Below are 27,068 nucleotides of genomic sequence, written 5' to 3'. Positions count from 1 at the left end.
AAAGTCCTAAGAAGCTAAATGGTAGAAGAAACCACAAGACCTACCCAAATGCTTCATGAAGTATAAAAAGGGTGATCAAATAGTAGTGTTAGTAGGAACCAATGGAAAGGGCAAGTGAATCCATTGAAGGACATTAAGGAGGTTAACTTTTTGAGAGGGGAGGACAAGCCTCGGCCCATGTATGTAGCAGACAACCTAACCAAGGAGGAAGAGAATGATCTCATAAATCTCTTAAGGGAATTTGTTGATGTGTTTGTATGGTCCTTAGACAAGTTGAAGGGAATAGATCCAAGCATAGTGACTCACAATATTCCCATAACCCCCAAAGCAGTACTGGTCAAGAAACGACCATACATGATGATTCCTAAGCATGCACACATAGTAAAGGAAAAATTTGATATGCTATTGACATCAAGATTCATTTATGAGATAGAGCACACATAGTGGGTATCATCCATAGGCAGAGTCATGAAAAAGAATGGAAAGATTCGAGTGTGCATAAACTATAAGAAGTTCAATGCGGCTACAAAGAGTGACAACTACTTGTTACCATACACAGAGCACATGCTAGAGAGAGTGGCAAGAAAGGAAGCTTACATTTTTTTTGGAGGCTTCTCAGGTGGCTGAGTCCATCTGGATGATAGGCACAAAAGATGGCTTTTGCCACCAAATGGGGGGTGTTGGCCTATGTAGTCATGCCATTTGAACTAACCAATGCTCCAGCCACCTTTCAGCACACCTCATGTGTGCCATCTTCAACGACACGCCCAAAAAAAGGTTTGAAGTTTTTGTTGATGACCTATGCATCCACATCAACTAGGAAGAGCACTTGGAAAAGCTACAACTAGTCTTTGAATGGTGTTGAAAATTTGGTCTCTCACTGAAGCCCTTCAAGTGCTAGTTTTGGGTGAACCATGGTTGTATTTTAGGGCATGTTAAGTCGAGGAATGGGATAGTCACAGATTTCTATAAAGTCAAGATGATTATTATAGGCCTTCCCCCTCTGACCAACTTCAAGGGAGTTCAATGTTTCGTAGGCTGCCAACACAGGATACTATCGAGCCACATATTCAGGAATTTCAAAATTTTTAAAAAGTTTGGGGATTCCTAATGTGATTAATATTTCTACACATGGTCAAATCTTATCCCCTTACTTGAAGGTGAAATTTTCCTTAGATAATATATAAGCAATCTGCCTTGCTACCTAATTTTCCTCTTTTTAGCCTTCAACAAAGTGGCTTCATCCTCTCTTGTGTGGATAGATAGTACATTATGGTAGCACACTAGGATAAAATGGAGACCGTATGGATTTTGAATAGACCCTCGAGGTCACTACCTTTAGGCAAGACTTACTTCAGCTCCCTAAAATACACAAGACATTCAACAATGCCCTAGAACTTCACCAGCTTACTCCTAATTTTATAATTAAACTTTGAAAAAGTGATTAGCCACTTTGCTAGGTGGTCAAGTGGCTGCAACTTATTCAATAATGTCATCAACCCCTTAGCTTTTGTATAAAATATTACCTTTTTATACAAGATGTAGTGCCTACATTTCTTCATTGAAGAGACCATCCTAAGGTAGATTTTCTCCATGTAGGTATGATTATTTATGGATATCCCTAATTTAATGATAATAGATTTGTCAATGACAATGTCCTCTCAATTAGGGCATTAATAAAAAGTCAATAATACCCGACTAGCAATAGAAAGCTATGCACTTCTTTAGGAGTACGTGGATGACTCACGGCGATGATAACCTTTATCTTTTCAAGATTAGTCGTAATACCTGTTGAGTGAATCACATGGCCCAATAGCAATCCATAGGGCACTCCAAAGATGCATTTCCTTGGGTTGAGAGTAATACCAAACTGCCTACACCACTCAAAACATTTTTTCAAAATGATACACTATCTTTCTCTTGTGGTGGCTGCCCCGAGGTCATCAATAAAGACTTTCAACTCCTCTAAGGAAACATTATCAACTGTACATTGCCAAGAACTTGGCACATTGCATAATTCAACAGCCAATAACATGATACACAAAGGTGTCAAATATAGTGATAAATGTCATTTTCAACTTATCTTCCTCTGTGATAGCCATTTGGTTATAACTAGAAAAATAATCCATAAATGAATAGATATCCCTACCCTTTGAAGAATTTGATAAATAAATGGTAGCGGGGGTAGTAATCTTTAACTCTCTATTTATTGAGCTCCCTAAAATCTACGTAAAGTTGGATTTGATTATTTTTCGTTTTCTTGATAACTACTGGGGAACACCAATATGTGTGTTGTACAAAAAATATCAAGCCCGTCTAATGTAATTTTTGTAGCTCTTCAAATATTCCATCCCTTAGTTCAAAATACATACGCCTCACCTTTTGTAAAATAGGATGACTACCTTCCTTCAGAGGAATAGTATGCACTGTCAAACTAGGAGGAATACCCCTCAGCTTATCATCCAAGCAAAAATATCATAGAATTCTTGGATCAAGGACACGTAGTCCTTTCTCTCTTCTAGACTAAGAATATATCCTAATTTAATCCATCCTGGCTGATCCAACAGATGGAGATCTAGCTCAATCACATCCGCATCTCTGATTCTGTCTTGAGCTTCTATCGGCTCATTCAGAGTCACTTGGTAGACATATTATGTAATGGACCCCTCTCTTGATTCATCGCTTGATGAAGTCTCACTACCAAAAGGATCCTCTAAGGCATCTAATTCTATTGAGAATAAATGTACTCTCTCACTTCAAGGAGATTTAGGATATGCATCCACTATTATGTGTCTCGTATCTCTACCAAAAATTACAGGATCAGCGAGTATATCAACTTGACAATTGGATTGCAAGATCCATGGACTTCCTAATAATACTTGATAGCTTGTTTTCCCTACAAATATAATAATCCTAAAGTCTAAAATTCTAATGTAGCATCAAATTCTATTGAGGATAAATGTACTCTCTCACTTTGTTGAGATTCAGGATATCCATCCACTATTATGTGTCTGGTATCTCTACCAAAAATTAGAGGATTGGCGAGTATATAAACTTGACAATTGGATTTCAAGATACATGGGCTTCCTAATAATACTTGATAGCTTGGTTTCCCTACAAATATAATAATCTTAAAGTCTAAAATACCTTAAGTTGTCATTAGTCACCTGGAGATTTGTGAACGCATCCCTTTGGATTTCTAGTCCCAAACTTTCCATCAATTCTAAACTCATAATACTGATAGAGGATCTCATATTGAGAATGGCATGATCCAGTAATATGCCATTAACTTATGCTTTCATCCTTGGACAATGCTTTTCCATGTGTCCAAACCAGTCATCTCCTACAGGGGCTATTCTCAACATAGGTGTACTAGTCACACCTTTACTTCCATTGTTTAATGCCAACTTATTTCCAGGACCTAGACTCAAATTTAGAATTTTCTTAGATGTGTAGGCCACTTGTAAGTAGGACTCTATTTCCTTTGATCATGTAATAGTAGTGTCTATATTAGTAAGAGCAACACCTCTTTGAATTTCTTGGCAGCATAAGCTCGAGCATTCTCATGAGGCTATTGATGTGTTACATTTAAAATGTGCAACTGATATTAACCACCTCTCTCAGGGGACAAACTCTCTTTGTTGGAAGGCCATAAAGGATAAGTTGATCGTGGTTATGGTCCCAGCTTCCAAGCCATGATACCACATTACAGCTCTTCCTTTCAAAGTCATGTTGAAAAATATCATGAGATGTCCTCCGTTCTAAATTCAATAATGAAACATTAATGTCTCGAACTCACTAGTGTGGAGCTCCACATCTTCCTATGCTAACCCATTAAAGATGGATAGAGGGAAACCTAAGGCTAGAAAATCTAGCATTCCTATAAGTATTGCAATGGGTTGCACCATAATGATGACTAGACTCACTATAGGGTTCTATATCAGTGGGACTACAACCCCCCTCAACATAGGCTGACTTGTTAGGGTAAGAGGCATGCTAGAGCTTCCCCCTTCCCTTGATGGACTAATTGGGATATTAATTGTGTCAACAAGACCTATCTTTCTCAAGGATATTAGAATATTATGCTTAGGAGAATACCTTCTAATGATCTTAGCTCACCATCTAGCCCTTTCATCTCTTTCTTAATGTTGAATCTCCACTTGATGGTGTCTATCAAGAAATAATGAATCTATTTCAATGCTTTTGGCCATACACTAAACAATTGGTCCTTATTAACTAAGATTATTGGCTTGATGGTGTCTATTAAGAAATAATAGATGTATTTCAATGCTCTTTGGCATACATTGAACAATTGGTCCTTGTTAACCAAAATTTAGAAACTACCACTTATAAGCAACTTCCAGCAAATACACCACTTGTCGTGACCAAAAATGGGCCAACACTGGCTCTAGGGCTCTAACTAGGCTCGTATGTTCACCAAACCACCCTCACAGCCTCGCAGCCCATTGGAGCATCTAGATGCTATACACTACTCTAAATAAATCACGCATTTGTATCAACTAATAATCTAATGGTTTTTCTCATCCCAACTCCAACAGAGGGAGTATCCCACACATACAAGTGATCAATATCTCATTGTAAATACATACAGAGCATCCCTTAGTTGATCATTTTGGCTCCTACTACGACTCTTCTACACCCTAAGGATTAGCCCTAGGATGCACTGTCTCAAACATAAAGCACAATCATAACATTTTCCACCCTTTTTTCAAGATGTATGTTCCAAGAGTTTTTTTTTTCCTACTTAATGAGTCCCCAAAGAAAATAATACTATCCTATAGCTCAAGTATTCTCACGCTCTCATCATTGGTTGATAGTTTTAGTAACCAACTATAATGTATCCATGAGACTTCTTCTTTCTTAATCCCCTTCCCCCATTCATCATGTTTTTTGGTTCATAATCTTCTTCTAAGATTGCTTAAGCTTTAACTTGCAAAAAAATCGATTCACCCTCACGTGTTCACATTATCTCACAAGTGGTTTAGGGTTGAGCACAAGGGCAAATGATCATGGATTTGCAATTTGACTAGATAGATGACTTTTTGGCATCGAAATCTATTAGGTAGCCTCTATCACTTAATTTTTGTCTTTCAAATTAGGTGATTGCTTCATAACGCCAAACCTTACAACCATTAAATGGGGGGTAAAACATACTCTAATTAATGAATGGACACTTGCATTGGATTCCTAATGTTAAAATGCATCTAGAAAACTCCAGTTCCTTGATTTGTGATTTCAATGAAGGTCCGCTCTTATCTTCCAAGGTTAGCATAGGCTTTTTCATTATCCTTGGCAGCTTGAATATCCTATTTTATGGCTTTAACTTACTCATTTTTTACCTATAACATCTTCCTGGATGCTTCTATCCTGAATATTGATTCAAAGAAGTTGAGTGGAATAAGACAATCATATCCATACAAGGCCTAGAATGGAGTCATCTTTATGCTTTGATGGTAAGATGTATTGTAAGAAAAATCCACTAAGGGTAGATATTGCATCCATTGCTTAGGTTCTCTACAATAGTATACCCTTGGAATATCCTATATAATGTGATTGAATCATTGTTCTTGGCTATCAGTTTGCGGATGATATGTTGTACTAAAGCAGAGATGTATACCAATAGGTTCAAATAATCTCTTACAATCTAAGAAGTAAAGAGACAGTCTCAATCACCCACAATTCTTTTTCAGAGTCCATGAAGTCTAAATGTTTCCTTGATAAATTACTTGCAATATCAAAAGCCTTGTAGTTCTTCTTGACTAGAAATAGATGAGCAATCTTGTTAGCATATCTACAATCCCCATGATAGATATGTGTCCTCCTCTAGTTGAAGGAAACCCTACTAAAAAATTCATGCTAATGAATTTCACCTTCATGATAGATATGTGTCCTCCTCTAGTTGATGAATTTTGCCTTCATCTAAGGGATATCAAGAGATTGAAGTTTTTCTTGAATTTTTACACACTCCACTTTTACTCTTTGGAAACTTAGGTATTCAATGATATGTTTTAGAATATCACTTCTTAGTCTCTCACAATGATTGCTCTTTCTTACTACATTGAGTGTCTTGCTCGTGTCTTGGCATAACTAGAATGTCTTGAAAATGGAGAATCATGTGCTTTCTAAATGATTTTCTTCTTCAGATTATGGTTGGAGTGAATGCATAATCTTATCTTGAAGTACACAAGCTATTCTTCAATAGATAGATCTTCACTGAATTTGTGATTTAGGATCTTGATCCTTTATTTGCACTTCCTTTCTTAGCTTTTGATACTTAGGTTCCTTTACAACTTCCCTTGCCATTTGAATAATGGGGTTACTTGACTTTGATACTATAGAAACTAATGATTTTTCTCTTTGATGTTCTTTTGTAATGGGAATATTAAGAATCACCTTGTGGCTTAAAGCATCTACCACTACATTCTCCTTGCCTAGCCTATAGTTTTATTTAAAGGCCATACTCTTGTAAGACTTCAATTCACCTTCATTGCCTCATATTTAGATCTTTCTCAATAAACTTCCATTTGAGACTTTTGTGATCTATCAAACCAAGGTGAATTCTTTTCAAGCAAATAGTGTGTCCATAACTTAAGAGCATGGTTCATGGCTAGCAATTCTAAGCATGAGTAGCATAGTTTCTCTCATGACTCTTGAGTTTCCTTGAGGAATGGCAATGGGATATCCCTCTTGCATGAGTACACAACCTAATGTGCAAGAGGTTGTATCTGTTATGACCTTAAATTCTTGATCTAGATTTGGAAGCTTCAAAATAGGTCTGCTACTAGGCTCTACTTAAGTTTCTCAAAACTTGACTACTGAATTAGAGTCCACACAATAGAAAGTTACCCTTTGAATAGATATAATGAAGAGAACTATAGAAGAATAAGAGAGAAGACTATAGAGTGGAGAAAGAAAGAGAGAGAGAACATGAGAGAGAAATACTAGACAAATAGAGATAAAGAAGAAGAGATTCCATGAAAGTTGGAAAAGAAGTTGAAGAGACAATGATTATTTGATTAACAGATAGTCCAGTTGAGGGCTCTTAAGACTTTGTATACCCTGTCACTATGACTGACTATTTTTCCCATAATGACCTTCTATATATCCCATCTATCCCATCCTTTATATTTTATCCCAACTCTAGGATTTTTTCCCTCAAAAACAAAAAGAAGACTTATTGGTGTGGCTCAATAGTGGGCCATTAGAGTAGTAATATGTGTATCATTACAAAGGGTAATATGTATGTGGAGAAGCTTGATCCATGTGGAATTGGGGTGTATAGATGTTTATGTGATATGTACATAATGTAAGAGCTGGCAATATATGACTATTTCCATCAATTCTAGATAGTTAAGGGTCTTATAAACAACAAACAATATGATGTCTAGAATAGGCCTACTACGGAAAATTGGCCAAACTTTCTATCGGGGTGGCTCCAAATGGAACGTATGACATGTGAAAAAGAAGCTCTTGAGTGTAATTTCAATAGATACAAGTTACAATTTTCTATCATTAATGCTTGCTAAAAGTTGCTTTAAAACAACGTGTTGTCTACAAGATACATGCAATCCAAACTAGACCAAAATCTACATGCAAGATTGCATCTTCAAGATAGAATAACTACATCAAGGGATTGGTGATCTAGGTAGATCTTTTTCAAGCCATTACTTCCCCTTGGATCAAATGGATAACCTACATGGGAGGTATCATGATCATAGTATGGTAAGTATGTGCCTAAGCATTGCCACTAGGGTCAAAAGGATATTGTGATCCAATACAACTACTATGCCATGGAAGTGATCCATGGTGTCATCCTCAAGCAATGATTGTGACACAAGATCCTCAATTATCAACATGGTAGCAATGATTATGGTGCAAGATCCTTGTTGACTAGCATGCTAGCATTTGTTTGCTCTTCCATATCCTCAAAGACATACATATTGTTAAGTTTAGCCCTCTTATAAGCACATTTAGATGCATCATCCATGGTGTACTTTTCCCTGCACTTAAAATATAGCCCCTTTTCTTTTCTACCCTTCACTACATTTAGTGGAATAAACTTATAACCTCTTTGGCCACTTGATACTAAGACATTTCTTGGTGTGTTTTCAGCATACTTACCATCTATCCACATGGGTTTACTATTATCCAAAAGCTGCCTTGTTTTCTGTCAACATTAATTAAGGGTTAACAGGGGATGTTGGGGTTGGTAGTAGGATGTTTCCTGTATATACTTTTCCATATTGGCCCAATCTTATGGGAGTCCTTTGCTATCCAAAACCGTTCTAGAAACCCTCATTCTTACGAGATTTTCTTGCATATCTTTTAGTCAATTGGATTGCATCAATGATTTTTGAGCTATTACATCAGTAGAGAGGCTTGGCTCTAACTTGTTATATTTTCACAACTTGGAATCATCACTATTAAGACCAAAAATAGAATGACACTGGCTCTAGGGCTCTATCTAGGCTCTCATGCTCACCAAACCACTCTCATAGCCTCATGGCGGCCATGAATGTTTGGAGGCTATATAGTAATCTAACTAAATTATGCATTTGTATCAATTTGTAGTCCAATGATTTATCCCATCCCAACTCCAACAAAGGGGGTATACCACACATACAGGTGACTAACACCTTGTTGCACACACATATAGAGCACCCTCTTAGCTTATTCTTGTAGCTCATATGGCTCTCCTACACCCCAAAGATTGGCCCTAGGATGCACCATCTCAAACATAAAACACAATCATAAAATTGATGTGGCATCTAGAAGAGGACATGTGTCATTTTGAAGAGACAAGTGTCCCTACACTTGCCATTTTCAACCAACACTTTTATTTGTAGCTTCTACTTTCCACTTTTGAGCACCCAAGCCCCACACCTATAGATCATAGACCTCTCTCCATTTGAAATAAGCTATCATGCTAAGATTTTAGCCACATGCTTTGTATTCTCCAATCTCTGTCTCACCCAAGAAGCATTTTCTACTTAGTTTGATCTAATCCTAGCACTAAAGAACAAAATCAGCTTGTTGTCCAACTTTGCAAAAATTAGGATTGCAAAACCCTAATTTTTAGAATTGTAGCAAATCAGTCCTTTTGTATGAGGTTTAGGTACTTGGTGCCTGTGGTTTTGTTTCAATAAATTATTATAAAGGGGAAGGGGACCCTCTTAACGTAGTGTTGAACTCTTTTATCTTTTTCCAAGCTGCACATTTGAGGAGATACTTTTGTTTTGTCACTTAATCAGTTCCCAATGAAAATTGTACTATCCCACGGCACAGGGATCCTTACACTCTCATCATTGGTCAATATTTTTAGCAACCAATTGCAAAGCATCTAGGAGACTTCCTCTTTCTTGACACATATATAAGAACACAAATGCGAGGTGTAATACAATATAGTGCTCAAATAGATTAACCACAAATCAGCTAACATGTTGTGTGAAAACATTAATTCTTCATTTCTAATGTATTTATTTATTGCTTAGAAACAACATCGAACTAATCCGTGTTATTGACCCTTTAACTTAAATGAAGCGAGTCTATATATCATGATATGTATGAAAATTAGAACTTAATTCATACTTAACTTTCCATAACCCCTTTCCCTCTATTGCTTAGGTTTTGCAAACTTGCACTGATTTATAAGGGTGTTTCATGTAAAAAAAGGTAATAAACACATGCTCTCACATAAAGACTGAGGGAGGTTGATGCAAATTCCCATGTCCTATCTTCATTATGCATCCACATACATATACCTAATTTATAGTAAATTTGTACGCATAAAAAGTAAAAATTTACATCAATTTTTTAATAGTTTTTAATCATTCATTTTAATATTAATTTCTATTTTTTATTTTTAAATTTATGAAGCCTATGTGGATTTTGATTCAACATCTTATTCAATATCACTTCATAAGAACACCATTTGAATCATAAAAATCCATGAGATTATCAAATTTTTACTAAATCATCTCACATTGTGGATTTTATGATTTTGATTTTCATTACGTGAATTACTAGAAATCATTGATTATTTTTTAATTTTAAATATATTTAAGCATAATTAACCATTTTTAATCATTATTCACAATAATAATGAGAGATTCATCATTAAATTCAATAAAAAACCACTTACAATATAATTCACATACGTATCCCATCGTACTTAAAAAACGAGAACCTGTTAACACTCTTTTATAGTCGTTGACACTTCCTTTGCACTTCCTTATTCCATTTCTCACATCTTGTCTCACAAACCTGTATCCATTTCCCCTCATCCTGTCCACCCATATGAATAGCAATTATGGCAAGAGAAATATTGAGATTAGAACTTTTCATAAAGTGCACTAAATCTCTTACTGTTTCTTGCGATATGAAGCATGAAAAATCTATACCTCAGCCCTATGAGGAGTAGGCATGATTCCAATATGCAAAAAATATCATTTTTACATAAAAATGGAGCATCGAAAAAATGGCACTTCTATCCCCTCCACACATGATAGTTCATCAAGTTTTAGGCTCTTTTAAGCTCAATTAACACATAACTTGCAAAAAACTGGTTTTTCCCTCTCGCATTCACACTATTCGGAAGTGGTTTTAGGCTAAATGGATGGGCAAACAACCTTCAATTCGCAATCCGACTAGAGAGCGACTTCTTGGCATCGAAAAACTATTAGCCTAGCCTCTATCACTTTCTTTTTTACTTTTGGATCTAGTAACTGCTTCATAGCGCCAAACCTTGTGGCCATTAAATAAGGGGATCAAATAATGGACTATGATTGACAAACAGACACTTGCATCGAATTCTTGGTATCAAAACGCACATAGGAAAATTCTAGATCCTTGATTAGTGAGATCAACACATTTTTTGCCAAAAACGCCTATTTTATGGCTTTAAAATTTTGCTCTTCTTGGTGAGCATGGGATAGGGTGACTTAGTCTGTTGAGCCACAAATTGATCTGCACAAACATAAATCATAAAGAGCATCAAGTTGCTTCAAGTAAAAATACACAATAGAGCAAAAACATAGCCCTCACCCTACCCCCGACAAACCCAAGGCATGAAGTCCACGAGGGATAGGCTAAGTATAATTTGACAAAGATCTAGAGCTAGTTGCTAACCAATTTCTCTAATACACCTAGCTAAAAAGAACTATCAAAGAAGTCATCCTAAGTGGTGGTCTAACTTATCTAGCTAACCTAAGATAATTGGACTAGAAACCCCCACTAGGCGAGGACTCTTATAGCCTAGTCTATAAAAAGTCACATATTTTTTTCATTTTACCACATTCTATTTTCTTCAGTATTGTATACTCAAGTGTGTAAAAAGGAAGGAGTTGAAGGTATTATGATTCAAGAAGAACATGACACTAATATTAGGTCTAGTCTTGGTATTCAAGATCCTACCAAGCTCTCGTAAGGTGACACTAAATCCTTTTTCTTCTCACTCACTTTTATTTTTGCTCCAACCATCCTTACTTATTTTTTGACTAAAGTGCCACCCATAGGACATCAAGGCATTGACCCCAGGTCCAAAACTTGTCCGCATGAACCTACCAAGTCTTCGCAAGGCAATGAAGATCTAATATTGGAAAATTTTCTTTCTTTATTTCAATTTTTCTAGGGGTCAGAACCCCTTTTTACACATCTCTATATCTTATATATATTTCAATATATTTATTATTTTCCTATTTTATTTATTTTTATTTTCTAGTTGCGTCCTAACTAAAAGGGATTCCTAGAACCAAATGTCTAGTAGGTTAATAAAACACACTCACCAAGACTGCCCTCAAAAACGTCTCTAAGAGTGCATGACAATGTCTTTACAGGATGTGGACAATGGCTGAAACCTCCCCATACACACCTAACCTAATCTTGGGTTTTCTTTGTCCTAAGGTACCAAAATTGATAGTTTTTGGTACTTCTTTAGTACTATTACTGTCGGTCTCATTGTACCATTATTAGTAGTCTCACATTATCTTACTTGGCATCTAGGTACTTTCCATATAAGATAAATAGGCTCATAAATGCAAGTTCCTTGTGCCTTATTTGAGTAATCTCTCATATCAATGTGTATTGGTCTACTTTAGGCTGTGAGTGAATTACATAAGAGCTAATTGTCCTTAAGAATGGAACCAAATTTAAGTAGCCTACACTTGGGATGTCATGACTAAGTGATACAAGGATTGTTGCTTGCCCCAACGAGGTGTTGGTCTCGCTCCATGGTGACCCATATGTCATTTAGTACACATGAGGGTCAACACCAAGCAAAGTGCGAGCCTTTTGGCCTAGGGAGGACCTCCTTCACTTGGTGGTGACCTTGTGGGGCTCATCACACATGATACCCACTTCAATCAACCCAACCATAATCAAAATGAACAAGCCTTTTCACAATTGTAATATTTTTCACAAAAGAAAGGTAAATGACTCATGGGGTTTTTGTCCTCAAGAAAGACCATACCATCAAATAAATGTAAACAAAAAAAATTAGCAATACATATGAGAATCTTTCTTTTTTGCATTTCCATTTCCATTTACAAAGTTGCAAATGATCACTCAATGTGGAGGCCTTGAAGGCCAAGTTCAAGGGTCTCCTTGAGAGTAGGGACCAAATCCTTAAGAGTTAACTTGACCATGAGGGCAGTGAGGTTGCCGACAGCAAGGGCCAAGGTTGTCAATTGGAATGGGGGTGCGGGTGTGGCTAGGGGTGGGGGAGATTTGATGTGTATCCTCCATATCAAACCAAAGAGCTTGAATATCTACATTCCCCTCTCCAGCACTTGTGAACTACTCTCTACATCTTCTCTTGATTCAGCCCATTTACAAACATCTTCCATGGTATCCTCATGACCTCGTATGGCATCTTTCACCTATTGTAGAGCCCTTATTTGCTCTTATTCTTGCTTTGTGCCTCATCTACATTCTCTCTCTCTCTCTCTCTCTCTCTCTCTCTCTCTCTCTCTCTCTCTCTCTCTCTCTCTCTCTCTCTCTCTCTCTCTCTCTCTCTCTCTCTCTCTCTCTCTCTCTCTCTCTCTCTCTTCATAATACCTTCTCCATACACTGCTTGGCAATTGGGATTGCAAAAAAATGAACGGAATTGACTTTTAATTTCTTGGTTTAAGACTCTGAGTAGCTCCCTACATAAATATCTTGTACCAAAGAAGAAATTTTAAATTTTGAGCTTCATCTAGAAAAAGAAGCATTGTATTATAAAAACCACTCACATTTGGAAAACCTTCAAAAGGAGAAACGTGTTGAGGAAGATTTTTCATTCACAAATGACGTCTTGAGAGGCCTATTGTGGAACCCGCACAATCTTTTAGTCAAGTTACATATAAGGCTCATTACAAAGGAATGTCCTCTATGCAAGCCAAGAGTTTGTGCCAAGCCCTAGAGACACATATGAAGCTAGTTTAGGGATGACACATTCCAAGAGCAAGAGCTTAATCAAAGGAGAGACATAGATGCTTAATGTCAGTCTCTTCCATGGTAGCCCTTGCAAGTAGTATTTGTAAAATAGAAAATGTGTTGATGCACTTTGTACAATATTATACTCCAATGAGACCTATTCAATCATCAAATAAGATAAATCACCAAAACAAAGATAAAATATAAAACAACTAGGTGTATACAAAGAAGCAATGCTATTTAATCAAGCACTTACTGTTGATGGTACAAAATGAAAACAACTCGCACATCATTGGTCAACATGTAACTTTGCTACTTCAAAGCATCCATCCATGGGGCATTATCATCTTGTAGAGGACCTGATAGTAGTGGGTCAAGACAATATGTGGATCTAGCGATCTTCGATGGTAGTAGTGATATTACATAGCAATCAAAAGTAGGGGGCATGAAAAATATTCTTAAGGCAACATATCAACAAGATCAAGGTTTGGGATGCCCGAAAAATAAACATTGAAAATTTACTCATCGCCACAGTGCACTTGTTGAGAATGAGCTTGAGCTCCTTATTGAGGGTGAGCTCGTCCTCTGTTAAAACTAGTGAATATCAAGGAGTTAAGTGGAAGTAGAGGCATAAGAAGGTGAGGGAGAGGACAGGGCTCTTGTAAGTTAGAGCTCCTGTGATAACCATAAATTTCATGATAGTTGCAACATGCATTCATCAAGGACGATTATAGTTGGTGGGACGCTTGGCCTAGAGGGGCTTGGCATGAAGGGGATCTTCCTAAAGGGACTTGTTATGGAGGGGCTTGGCCTAGAGGGGCTCATCCTCGGGGGGACTCATTCTTGGGAGGTTTAGCGTAAAGGGACTCATCCTTGGGGGGCTCACTGTGGAGGGGCTTGTCCTCAAGGGATATATCATCCTAGAGGGTATCCAAGGACTCACGGTCAGGGGCTAGTGCTTGTGCACCTAGAGGGGCTTGTCTTGGAGTGGCTCATCATGATGGGACTTTGTCTAGAGGGGTTTAGTGTGATGGTGATCTATCTAGAAGGGCTCAACTTGGAGGGCCACAACGCTCATCTTGGAGGGCCTTAATGGGCGAGACCTAGAGGGGCTTAGAGTGGTGGGGCTTGTCTTACAGGGCCTTTCTGAATACTAAATAGCTCTCCAACACGCAATTGATCATTTACCCCTTGTAGAGGGTCTGCTAACTCAATCCTCCTAAAGAAATTAGCTACTATAGCATGGTCTTTGCCCGATGTATGCACTATTTTATAATCAAACTATTATAAAAGAAGCATCCACCTTGCTAATCTTCCTATAAGCTATGGGTTATTAATAAGCTAGTACAATAAAGCTTGATGATCCACGTAAGAAATTACTTGGTTCCCCAAAAGGTAATGTCTAAACTTCTATAATGTGAATATAATTTCACGAGCTTCTCTCTTAGTCACTATATAATTCTTTTCAGCTCCTATAACACCTCTACTTATATATTAGACAACTCGAAAATAATCGATGACCTTTTCATACATCAACTATAATGTTAGATGCATCAACAAATATATGAAATGGAATGTCCCATTGTAGAGTTTGCAAAATCAATGCTACTACAAGCCTCTTCTTTAGTATACCAGAAGCTTTATCCCAATCACATCTCCATACAAACTAAACTCCCTTCTTAGTAAGAAAAATGATTAGGTTGCAAATATGAGCTAAATGCCATTTCACCTACCCCACAAAGTGCATCACTTCTTCAACTATTGTCAGTAAAACAACCTTCTAAACGGCTTGAATTTTCCTTGGATCTAAAGCCATATGTCAGGACCTAAAATGGGCCCGGGCCGACATTGGCTTAGGCCTCTCTATACTCAAAGAACACAACCCCTCAGCCTCGCAGCTAGGAGCATATAAGGGACACACTGCCATGACTACTATCGTGGATCGTGTTTGTTTCAAAAACTATTAAACCCCACACTCCTTAGAGGTACTCCCTACACATAGATCGGTATAAAATACCTCATAATCACAAACAGAAGGAGGCACTACTCTGGTTGAATACTGTGGCCTCACTACAACTCTCCTACACCTTGGGGATTGGCCCCTCGATGCGTCACTAACACAAATAACACAGGTGTCAAAAATTCCACTCTTATTTTAGAACATTCCAGGAGATAAGATATTTCCTCACTTAACAGTTTCCCAAGGCACCCAAATGCCTAAACCTACAGCTTAGGCATCTCACAACTTAGCATGGGTCATATGTATAAGAAACCAATTACAATGCATCTAGGAGTTACCATGTGATATGTGTAATGCAACTGTAAATGCCATAGTGCTAAAAACTTTATGATTTATAAATCAGAATTGTGAAGTGCAACAAACATTTCTTTTAATGATTTCAACCTACATGTCATGCTTCGTTGCTAAGGGTCAGCCCTAATCATACTCGTGCTACTTAACCCCTTTTAAAATTAATTTATAAACATCTTATATGGTATCCACAAAAAAATAGATTAGAATTTCATATGTTTTCAGCAACTAATCAGCATCAAAACCCCTCTTCCCCTTACCATTTAGGTTATGTATTGTTGATAGGTGTACAAAGCTGTTTTTCATGTATTTTTCTTGCAAAAAGTGGCAAAAACGGACTTTAACATGAAGACATAGCTGAACTGAGGCTTATCCTTCAAGCTCCAGTCATGCCACACATTCAATGGACATAAATAATATTGTTTTCTAAATTTCTAGTGTAAAAAATAAAATTTACCATTTTTTCACTATTATTCTTCATTTATTTAGATAAAAATTTTGATAATTTTGATTTATGGGTTGGGAATGATCACAATTATTGAAAATTGATTTAATATTCATTTCTATTTCATATGAACCCCAAAATCACAACAAAACCCTCAAAATTCATCATTTTCATGAAAACTGCATAATTGCGGGTTTTGCATTTTTTAATGTAAATTATTAAATGACTAAATGCCTTGGTTTTCTTCAATGTTTTTTATAAATTTCACCATTATCAATCAAAAGAATCCATTTACAAATAATTTCATCAAACATATTTCAAAAAACAAATAAAATGAATGCTTACGCATAGAAACCCAATTTTGGAGGCGTGTATTTAATGGTTAGGAGGCCATTGATGCTCATTCTTGGCTATTGATCCTCTCTCCAACTCTGATCTACAATTCCTTTGCTTTGGTTCCATCATTCTATCAAAAACTTCTATCAAACCCCACCCCCTTCTCTCATAGAATCACGTGTGGGAACACGTAGCAAGAGGAGAGAGGAGAGAGAAAGATTGACAATCAAATTTATAAACCTAGGACAATGTGGTGAGACCCATTTTTTTGGATGGCTTTGTGACATCAAAATATATAAACCTAGGACCCACCACGCACTTTTCGGATTCCAAATCATCAGTTACGTCATAATGCGAAACCTTGCGGAGATTAAATGGGGGGTCAAATGGACTTTGATCGACGAACCAAGACTTATGTTTGGTTCTTGGCATCTAACTCCATCTAGGAAAACTCCAGGTCATCGATACGCAACAGTTTCATTTTGCATGAAAATTTGGTCTTTACGTACCTCTCGGGCTCTTTTCCACTTCAGAAATGGTCTTTAAAATCCACTCTCATTGGCAACCACCACGAGATAGGGTGACTCAGCCCGTTGAATCCTAGGGAATGATCTGCATACACAACAACCAAAGAAAGCATCAGGCTACCACAAAAAATATACACAACAAAGCACAAGAACAACTCTCACCCTACCCCCTAACAGAATCAAGGCATGAAAATCCACAAGGGATAGGCCTAGCATAATCTAATAGAAATCCATAGTGAGTTGCTAACCAACTGGTCAAATATGGACAGGCCAATAAGACTTATCAAAGAGGTCATCCTAGTTGTGGCCTGCACTACCTAACTTAGGACAACTAGACCAAGACCTCCTACTCGGTGAAGACTCCTATAGCCTGGTCATCATATTTTTCTTAGAACACATTTCATTTCCAAAGTTTCTATACTCAGGCATGTAAAAAGGAGGGAGTTGAGCATAGAGTGACCCAAGGAGAACAGAGCATTGGCCTCAGGTCATCCTAACGACTCGGTACCCAAGAACCTACCAAGCTCTTGCGAGGTGACACTTAATCCTTTTCTGTCGCTCACTTTTGTTTCCCCTCCAACCTTCCTTATATTGTTTCTTTTGGCTAGCTGCTACCCCTAGGAAGACAAGGCATCGGCCCTGGGTCAGACTCTTCTTGAGAAACCTACCAAGCCTCTACAAGCGATAATCAACTGCTTATTGGAATTTTCTTCATTTTTATTTTCCTTTTCTTATTGAGGGGTTAGAATCCCTTTTTACACACCTCTGCAATTTTTATCTTGAGATATAGTCCGAACTTGCTATTCTTTATATTTTGGTAGGCTTCTCTAACTGCCTCACACTAGCAAGGACTCCTAGGACAGCTACCTAGCAAGCAGAAGGACAGGGTCACAAGGCCTACCCTCTATCACGTGTCTTTAATGCCTAACAATGTCCTAACAGGAGATAGGCGACTGCTTAAATCTTGCCTAAATATACCTAACCAAACCCTAGGACTTCATGCCTTGATTTTCGGTCCCAAGTGAAAAGAAAATAACCCCCACATACAAATATAACACTATTAGCTAGAGGGAAAACTCAAAAAGGCGATGACATCGCCTCGAATGGCCATAAGGAGCTCCTGCACAGCAAAGGCTCCCTCCAAGAACTTCCTCTAACCTGTGTGATGCAATCAGTAAAACAAAAAACCATTAAATGTATCTGCATCAAATAGACATATGGTCCTCTTGGCCTAAAGAGATATAACATTTCACAACCAACAGAACTAGCCCTCTTGGCCTAGTGAAATAAACATTAGCACTTGACAAAGATGGCCCTCTTAGCCTTATGAAATAAAACATTTTACTACCATTCAACACATCGTACTCCTGAAAAAATCCTTTGGTCCTAACATTACTCTACTAAAGCACAAAACCAACCAAGGATAAGGCCTCTTGGGCCTACACTGAGTGCATCAGGTTACTAGCTAACTCCCCTACATAAATAGCAAGGGGTGTCCAACGAATATGATGATAGACAATCCTATTCGTCCATGACAGAGTAGAAAGGTGCTAACTTGCTACCTAACTCATAACCCAAACTAACCATCGACGGGTGGCCAAAATATAACATGTCAGTAAGAAAACCCCAAAGTAGTCTAGGGCTAATATTAGGAGGTAATCGTAAGGGCTCCCCTAGACCACAATTGAAAAAAACATCTTCCACGAAAGCATACTTAGCCAAGGAATCTAGAAAGCCATTCCATTGTCAAGGAACTAACTGACAAGTCAGCATCTCAAAGATATATAACACATCCAAGGCTACATGATGGTACATCCGTAAGATGGGATCTCGCACACTATAGGTCCCATTTAGCTCATTGATTACTAACTTCAAGTCACCTTTAACCAATAATCAATAGATATCACCACCTCAGGCTACATTTAGCCCCATGATCAAGGCCTTTTATTCTACCATATTAATAGTAAAAGAGGGTCATAGATAGACTCCCATCTTCATGACAACCCTGCGTTGGGGATCTTTAATGACCACACCAAGGCTTGCATGTTTAGAAGTCCCTCTGGAAGCTCCGTCTGCAAAATACATAATATAAATTGAGGCTTCATTGATAGGCCACGCCATAATAATCAGCTCACTCGTACTTATGATAATCAAAATCAAGTTGATAGAAAGGATGTATAACATGCACAATCCCTCCTTCACTGAACTGGATAAGGATGCTAGTCAGAAGTTGTTGACAATGATGGCAGTAGACCTTGATTTCCCACATAAAGGATCTGTCTTGCCACTTAGTAACCTGATACCCTTTGCTCCACTAGATCACTCGACCTTGGTGGTAACATTGCTCAAGGTACGGATGCTCGAGATAGGGAATGATGCGTCTCATCTGCTCGTATTGGTACCTACTGCACGTTAAAGCTGAATCTTGAAGGACCTACACATGCACCAAGCCCCACGTCAGCCCTTACACATAGTAAGGCTTCAACTTATTAAAGTTAACTTTAGTCTTAAACTCTACCCCCTCCAAATCTGCTAGAAGGACCATAGAGCCATTCTTTCCTAAACGTACAGTCTTGTATGGGCCATTCCATTTGGATTCTAATTTTCTTGGAAAGAGCTCCCAACAAGCATCATAATATAGTACTAATTGACCTTTTGCAAATTTGTACTTCTTAGCCTGAAGATCATGAAGGCCTTTCATTATCCTCTTTGCTACTTCTTGATGTAGTAAAACTTGCAATTGAATCTCATCAAGATGTGCATATATCATTCCTATAACGCTTCTTCCTCTCCTAATGAATGATTGAGGGCAAAACACAAAATGGGGAGCTCTATTTCTAGTGGCAAAAGGCACTCTTCCCCATACACTAGCTTGAATGGGGTGTGGCATATGGCTCTCTTGAATGTCGTGTTGTAAGCCCACACTACCTAATATATTTTCTTATCCCAGTCGCGCTTACTTTTCGATACTATCTTTGATAAGATTCCTACCAATTGTTTATTTGTACTCTCAACATGGCCGTTTTCTTTAGGATTATACGGGGTAGTCTTGTTGTGCTTAATCTTCAAAGCTTTAGTTAGGACCACTATAACCTTGTTCAAGAAGTGTGTCTCCCTCGATCAGATACAATCTCCTTCGATGGACCAAAATGGCAAAAAATTTGCTCCATAATGAAACTGGACATCTCCTTAGCATTGTCCTTCACCATTGCTCGAGCTTTAGACCACTTTGTAAAGTAGTATGTTGCTATAATAATATACCACTTTTGCATAGTTGATGAAGGATATATTGGTCCCACAAAATCAATACCCCATTTTTCAAAGGGTAATGTAAACAAAATGGGAGTTAAGGATCACCCAAAATTTTTCCTTGCATCGTGTCTTTGACAGACATCACAACACTTAACATAACTGAAAGCATCTTGAAAAATCGATGGCCACCAATATCCAGCACACTGAGAGATTTTTGGGCGATAAGCCGGACAACAAAATGTTCCCCATATGTTGAATCATGGCACTCCTCTGAACAATAAATGGTAACTCATCGGGTACTACACAAGGACAATAGATATCATCTACTCCTCTCCAATACAAGACACTCGCTATAATAAAAAATCATAATGCTTTTTGCATGATCTCTCTCTTTTCAGACTTTGATAAAGTAGCCCCAAATCCTCCTGTAGATAAATAATGTGTTATAGGCATATAACAAGAAGGAATGGAAGTTGTATCGATTTTAAAAAGACCTTCCATATCACTTCTCTTAGCCAAAATTTCATTTGGCTCCCTGAAATCCACAAGAAATTCTACAATATCCTGTAGCTTCGGTGGCTTGCTCCTAATCTCATAATCAAACTCTTGCAAAGTGATTAACCACTTTGCTAAATGGTCAAGCAGGTACAACTTTTTCAGCAACAATAATCTGAGTCCTTACACCTTTGTAAAGAATACTACCTTCTCATAGATAATGTAATGCCTAAATTTCTTCATTGCAAAAACCATTCCAAGGCACAATTTCTCCATGTACGTATAATTAACTTCAGATATCCCCAATTTCCTACTACCAAAGGCAATTGGTTGATACCATTTCTCCTCCCAAATTTGAGCTAAAGAGCAACTGATACTATGCATTGTGGTTGCTGAAAATATATAGAAAACTTCATCTCTTTTGGGTTATTTTAGGATTGACATTTTTGCTAATTCCTACTTTACATCCTCAAAGGATACTTGACAGGCTTCATTCCACGCAAACAGACAATTAAAATATAGAAGGTTAGTTAATGGCAAGGCTCTTTCCACAGTGCATTGTTAAATCTTTGATAATATCCCACTGATGTGACATAGAGTTGTGCACCTCTTTTGGCATACATGGTGGGCTCATAGAGACTATAACCCTTACCTTTTCAGGGTCAGTCAGCAATATCAACTGAACTAACCACACGGCTAAGTAACAACCCATATGGCATTCCAAATACACACTTCCTAAGGTTAAGAGCAATGCAGAATTGTCTACAATGCTCAAAACATTGCCTCAGAATAATCACTTGTTGCTCCCTTATGGTGGCTACCCCCAAATCATTAATAAAGACTTTTAACTCCTCTAGGGAAATATCATGAAAGGTCTTATCAGTTATTTGTTTCCAAGATCTAGGTGTATTGCATAGACCAAAGGCCATCACATGATACACAAAGGTACTAAAGAGAGTTATAAATGTCATTTTCAAATTGGCTTCCTCCGCAATAGCTATCTAGTTATATCTAGCAAAGCAATCCATAAACAAATAGATTTCCCTACCTGCTAATTGATCCAAAATCTGATCAATGAAAGGCAACAAGTAGTAATCCTTAATCTTCTGCTTATTAAGCCCTCTAAAATCTATGTGAAGAGGGATCTAATTGTTCTTCTTCTTCCTCATAACAACTGGTGAACACCATTCTGTGTGTTGAATTGAAAATATCAGGTCAGGCTTTCGTAGTTTTTTCAATTCTTTGAATAGTTCGTCCCTTAATTCAAAAGGCATACACCTCACTTTCTATCACACAAGGTGACTACCTTGCTTCAAAGGAATCGTATGAACAACCAAGTTGGGAGGAATGCCTCTCAGCTCATCATAACTCTAATTAAAAATATCGTGGAATTCTTGAATTAAGGACACATAGTCCTTCCTTTCTTCAGAACTGAGCATGGACCCTAATTTGATTGGCCATGAATCATTCATCGTACCCAGGTCAAGCTCAATTACATCCTGAGCCTTTATTGGCTCATTCAAAGTCACTTGGCGGATGTCTTCTGTAGTGGATCCCTCATTGGATTCATCTCTTGATGACGTCTCACTAGCAGATGGAGCATTTAGGGTATCAAACTCTGACGAAGATATAAGAACTCTCTCACTCTGAGGAGATTTCAGATAGGCATCTACTACAACACGTCTAGCACCTGGACCAAAGATCAATCCACCAATGAGTATATCAAGCTGACAGTCTGCTTGTATGATCCATGGCCTGCCTAGCAATACTTGATAGCTAGGTCACCCTGCATACCTAATGAACCTAAAGTCCAAAATGCATTCTACATTGGCAACGATCACACGGACTTTAGTAATGCAACCTTTGGGTTGTCTTAAACTGTCATCAGTCATTCAGAGGATTGTGGATGTATCTTTTTTAATCTCTAATCCTAGTATCTCCATCAATTCCAAACTCATAATGTTGATAGAGGATCCTTTCTCCACAATGGCATGGTCCACTAATATTCCATCAACATATGTTGCTACTCTTGGACAATGCTTTTTAGCATGCTCAAACCAATCATCTCCTACTTGTGCTATTCCCAAGGGCTCAACGATATACCAAGTATGTAGAATCTTCTTAAATTCCTTGTGCACTCCTAGAGAACTTGCAAAATCAAATTCATGGTAGCTAGCAAGAGAACTCGCTAAATCAAATTCATGATAGCTAGCAAGAGCTCAATTTTCTGGCCAGACCATTCTCTCCTTTGGTCTTTGAACCAGCCTTGGTGCTTCTTTCTTGGCTTTTGCCTTCTTCTTTGGCAACTCCTTATCCTTCTTAGGGTCAGATTTACCATCTACAACCTTGAGAGGTCTGCCTATGCGATTAAGGACTTGCGTCCCCTTATCACCTTATTTGGGGTTTCCCTTGACAGGTTTTGCCTTGGCTTTGTCAACTTCTTTACCCTTTTAACCTCTTGTAACAACCTGCAGATTAGAAGGTTTAATGCCATTGATGCAAATATCTTCTATAAGGCTAACTCCATTGCCATTGGGTAGCTCTTCTACCATAGCTTTCTCTCTTTGCTAGAGGTTACTCCCTTGCACTCGATGATTAACTGGACCTGGTTGTTTACTTCCTTTCTTTGGAGAGAGCTAATCTTACTCCAACATGTACTAGCTAAATGGCCAGACTTCCCACATATATCACATTTAATGTTTGGACAATTCCTAGGGAAATGTTGACCACCACAACACTTACAACTGAATCTTGAGGGACCGCCCTCTTCAAGGTATTGACTCCCTATCAGATTATGCTACTTCTTAAGGAAATTAATGTCGATAGCTATCTATCTATATTGTTCATTTATCATATCAATATAGTGCTTCATCATATACTTAACTTTGCCAAGGGCATTCGAGGCACTTGACTCATAGCCACGATCGTCTACCTGTCATTCCTCCATTGGCCTAACCACTTGATTAGGGATTGGTTGTTGATTCCTTGGAACAATAGTAGGATTTATCATTGGGCTTCCACCAATTGGTGGAGCCACGTAACTAGCCATAGGCATAGTCACACTAGGAGGAGCTGGCAACATGGGCACATTTGGAATTATACTTCCTCTCCCATTAGGAGGACTCATGGGCATCTCTTAACCTCCATTCACCTCCATTCCTTATTAGCACTAAAGTATTTTCAAACCCTAAACTCGGATTCCAGTTTGACCTAAAGGCATAAGATACTTCTAATTGCAATTCCACCTCTTGTGCTCGTGTAATAGCCATATCAATGTCAACAAGAGCAACACTGCTCAACTGCACTTGAATGTTAAAGTCTAGCCCATTCAAAAAATATTGCAGCTAGAATAGACATATAGGTTTGCAACTTTCAAAATACCTCCTTCAATTTCTTGGCATACTCACAGACATTCTCCTGAGGCTCTTGATGTGTAACATTAAGGACACGTAACCAATACTTACCTCCCCTTTCAGGGGAAAACTCTCTTTGAAAGGCCGCAAAGAATAAGTTTGATCGTAGTTATGGTTCCAGCCTCTAGGTTGCTGTGATACCATAGTGCAGCTCATCCTCCTTTCAAAGTCATATTGAAGAACATCGTCAAGTGTCCCTCATCATAAATTCGATAGTTAAACATTATCTTCTAGAATTCATTAATGTGAAGTTCCACATCTTCCTCTGCTAACCCATTAAAAATGGGTAGAGGAAACCCTAGGGCTGGCAAATCCAACATTCCAACAGGAGTCGCAATGGGTTGCACCGCCATGGTAATGACCAGATTTGCTAAAGGAGTTTGCACAATCAGAACTATCACTCCACTTGAAGTGGACAGGCTGATTGAAAGGGGGAAAGTATTAGGGTTTCCTCCCCCTAATGGACTATGTGTTGAGCTAGGGTTACTAAGACCCTTCCGTCTATCTTATTCAGCTCTTTCTTGCTTTTCAAGCTCGGCTTAACGCTCTTGTGATTCTAGCTTATTGATTTTTGGCATACACTAATGAATTGGTCCATATTGACTAAGATTCAGAAACCGCCACTTCTTAACAGCTCCCAACAAATGCATCACTTGTTTGGATCTAAAACGGGCCCAACACTAGCTCTAACCACTAGCCGGGACTTTCTACACTCAAAGAACACAACTTCTTGGCCTCGCTACTAGGAGCGTATAAGGGACACACTGCCCTAAATAATTGCCATCACAAATTGTGTTTGAATTGTAGTCCAATGATTAAATGCCACACCCCTCATAGGGAGTCCCTACACATAGATTTGTATAAAATACGTTGTAATCACAAATAGAAGGAGACACCCCTCTAGCTAGATGCCTTGGCCCCACTACAACTCTCCTACTCCTCGAGGATTGGCCCCTCGATGCATTGCTAACACAAATATCATAAGTGTCACAAACTTCACTCTTATTTTAGAATGCTCCAAGAGATAAGATATTTCCTCACTTAATGGTTTCCCAAGGAACCCAAATTCCTAAACCTATAGCTTAGGTATCTCACAACTCAACGTGGATCATATGTATAAGATACCAATTGCAATGCATCCCCAGGAGTTACCATGTGATATGCACATGAATGCAACTGTGAATGCCATAGTTCTCAAATAATTTATGATTTATAAATTAGCATTGTGAAGTGCAACAAATATTTATTTTAATGATTTTAGCCTACACATCATGCTTTGTTGCTAAGGGTCAGATGTCCCCCCTTCCGCCCCCCCCCTCCCCGGTGCGCATACTCGTGATACTTAACCCCTTTTAAACTGAACTTATAAGTGTCCTATGTGGTATGCACAAACAAATAGATTATAATTTCATATGTTATCAGAACTAATCAACATCAAAAACCCTCTTCCCCCTACTGTTTAGGTTATGCATCATTGATAGGTGTAAAAAGTAGTTTTTAATGTATTTTTCTTGTAAAAAGTGATAAAATAGACTTTAACATGAATACATAGCTGAATTGAGGCTTATCCCTCATGTTCCAATCATCCCATACATTCACAAACATAAAAAATATTTTTTTCTAATTTTCTAGCACAAAAAACTCAAATTTCATATTTTTTTACCATTTTTCTTTATTTATTTAAATAAAACTTATGATATTTCTTATTTACGGGTTGGGAGTGATCAAAATTACTAAAAATTGATTTTATATTCATGTCTATTCCATATGAACTCCAAAATCACAACAAACCCCCCAAAATTCATCATTTTCATGAAAATCGCATAATTGCAAGTTTTGCGTTTTTTAATGTAAATTATTCAATGACTAAATTTCTTGCTTTTCTTCAAGATTTCTGATAAATTTCACCATTGTCAATCAAAATAATCCATTTACAAACAATTTCATCATATATCTTTTATAAAACGAATAAAATGAATGCTTATGCATAGAAACCCGGTTTGGAGGCACATATTTAATGGTTGGGAGGCTACTGATGCTCATTCTTGGCCATTGATTGGTGCGCAGATCGGTCGCAGATAGCTCACGTGGTGAATCCCGGAAGGTCCTCAAGAACAAAGAACTCTACCTTTTTGCACAAAAAAACCATGTAAAAGCATGCACGACAAGAGGCAAGAGACAAATTGGGTTCAATCTCCCCCATGCCTTGTGTGAGCGCTTCACAAAGCATGTATTTAATGTATATTTCCAATCTTCATGCTCAATAATAGCCCAATTACAAAAATATGACAAGCTTTTTTAGCTTTTGAGTTTGCTTTCTACAAAAAATAGGAAAATAAAGCTAATGGACGGTGCCCATAGAGTCTGGCACGCCCAATCTCAATGTCCAAATAGAAATAACATAACCGAGCGCATAGGCGCATACAAAATAATAATCAATTATCGATGTCTTAATAGACATAACAAAATATAGGCGTGGCGCCTATCAAAATATAGTCCAAAGGTCGAATACCCGCTAGACTCCAATGCTTTCCTCCGCCACTGCTGCTATCTCTACACATCAACTGAAGCATTCACAATCGTTAGTAAAATAATACAATTAAACCGACAAAAGTGAATACCTAGCAGTCTTCAGCTACATAAATAAATCAACTGGTTAGAAATAAATCCTAACCTTAATTTATTACGAGTGCGCACTCTAAACTCATAAACGTTTATTAATTTAATATGCATTTTGCGGAATCACCCGCTATGGAATCACCCATGTACACACTACATTAATGAAACGCCCGAAAAGGACAGGCATCCCCATCAACTTCTCGCACAAAGAATCCTCTTTGTGTATGAGCCCCGGT

Source organism: Lygodium microphyllum, chromosome 5 (genome assembly GCF_053477565.2).
Source record: "Lygodium microphyllum isolate KBCC chromosome 5, Lygodium_microphyllum_v1.1.10, whole genome shotgun sequence".
In the NCBI taxonomy this organism is placed as follows: domain Eukaryota; kingdom Viridiplantae; phylum Streptophyta; class Polypodiopsida; order Schizaeales; family Lygodiaceae; genus Lygodium; species Lygodium microphyllum.
Note: the sequence above shows the minus strand (reverse complement) of the source record.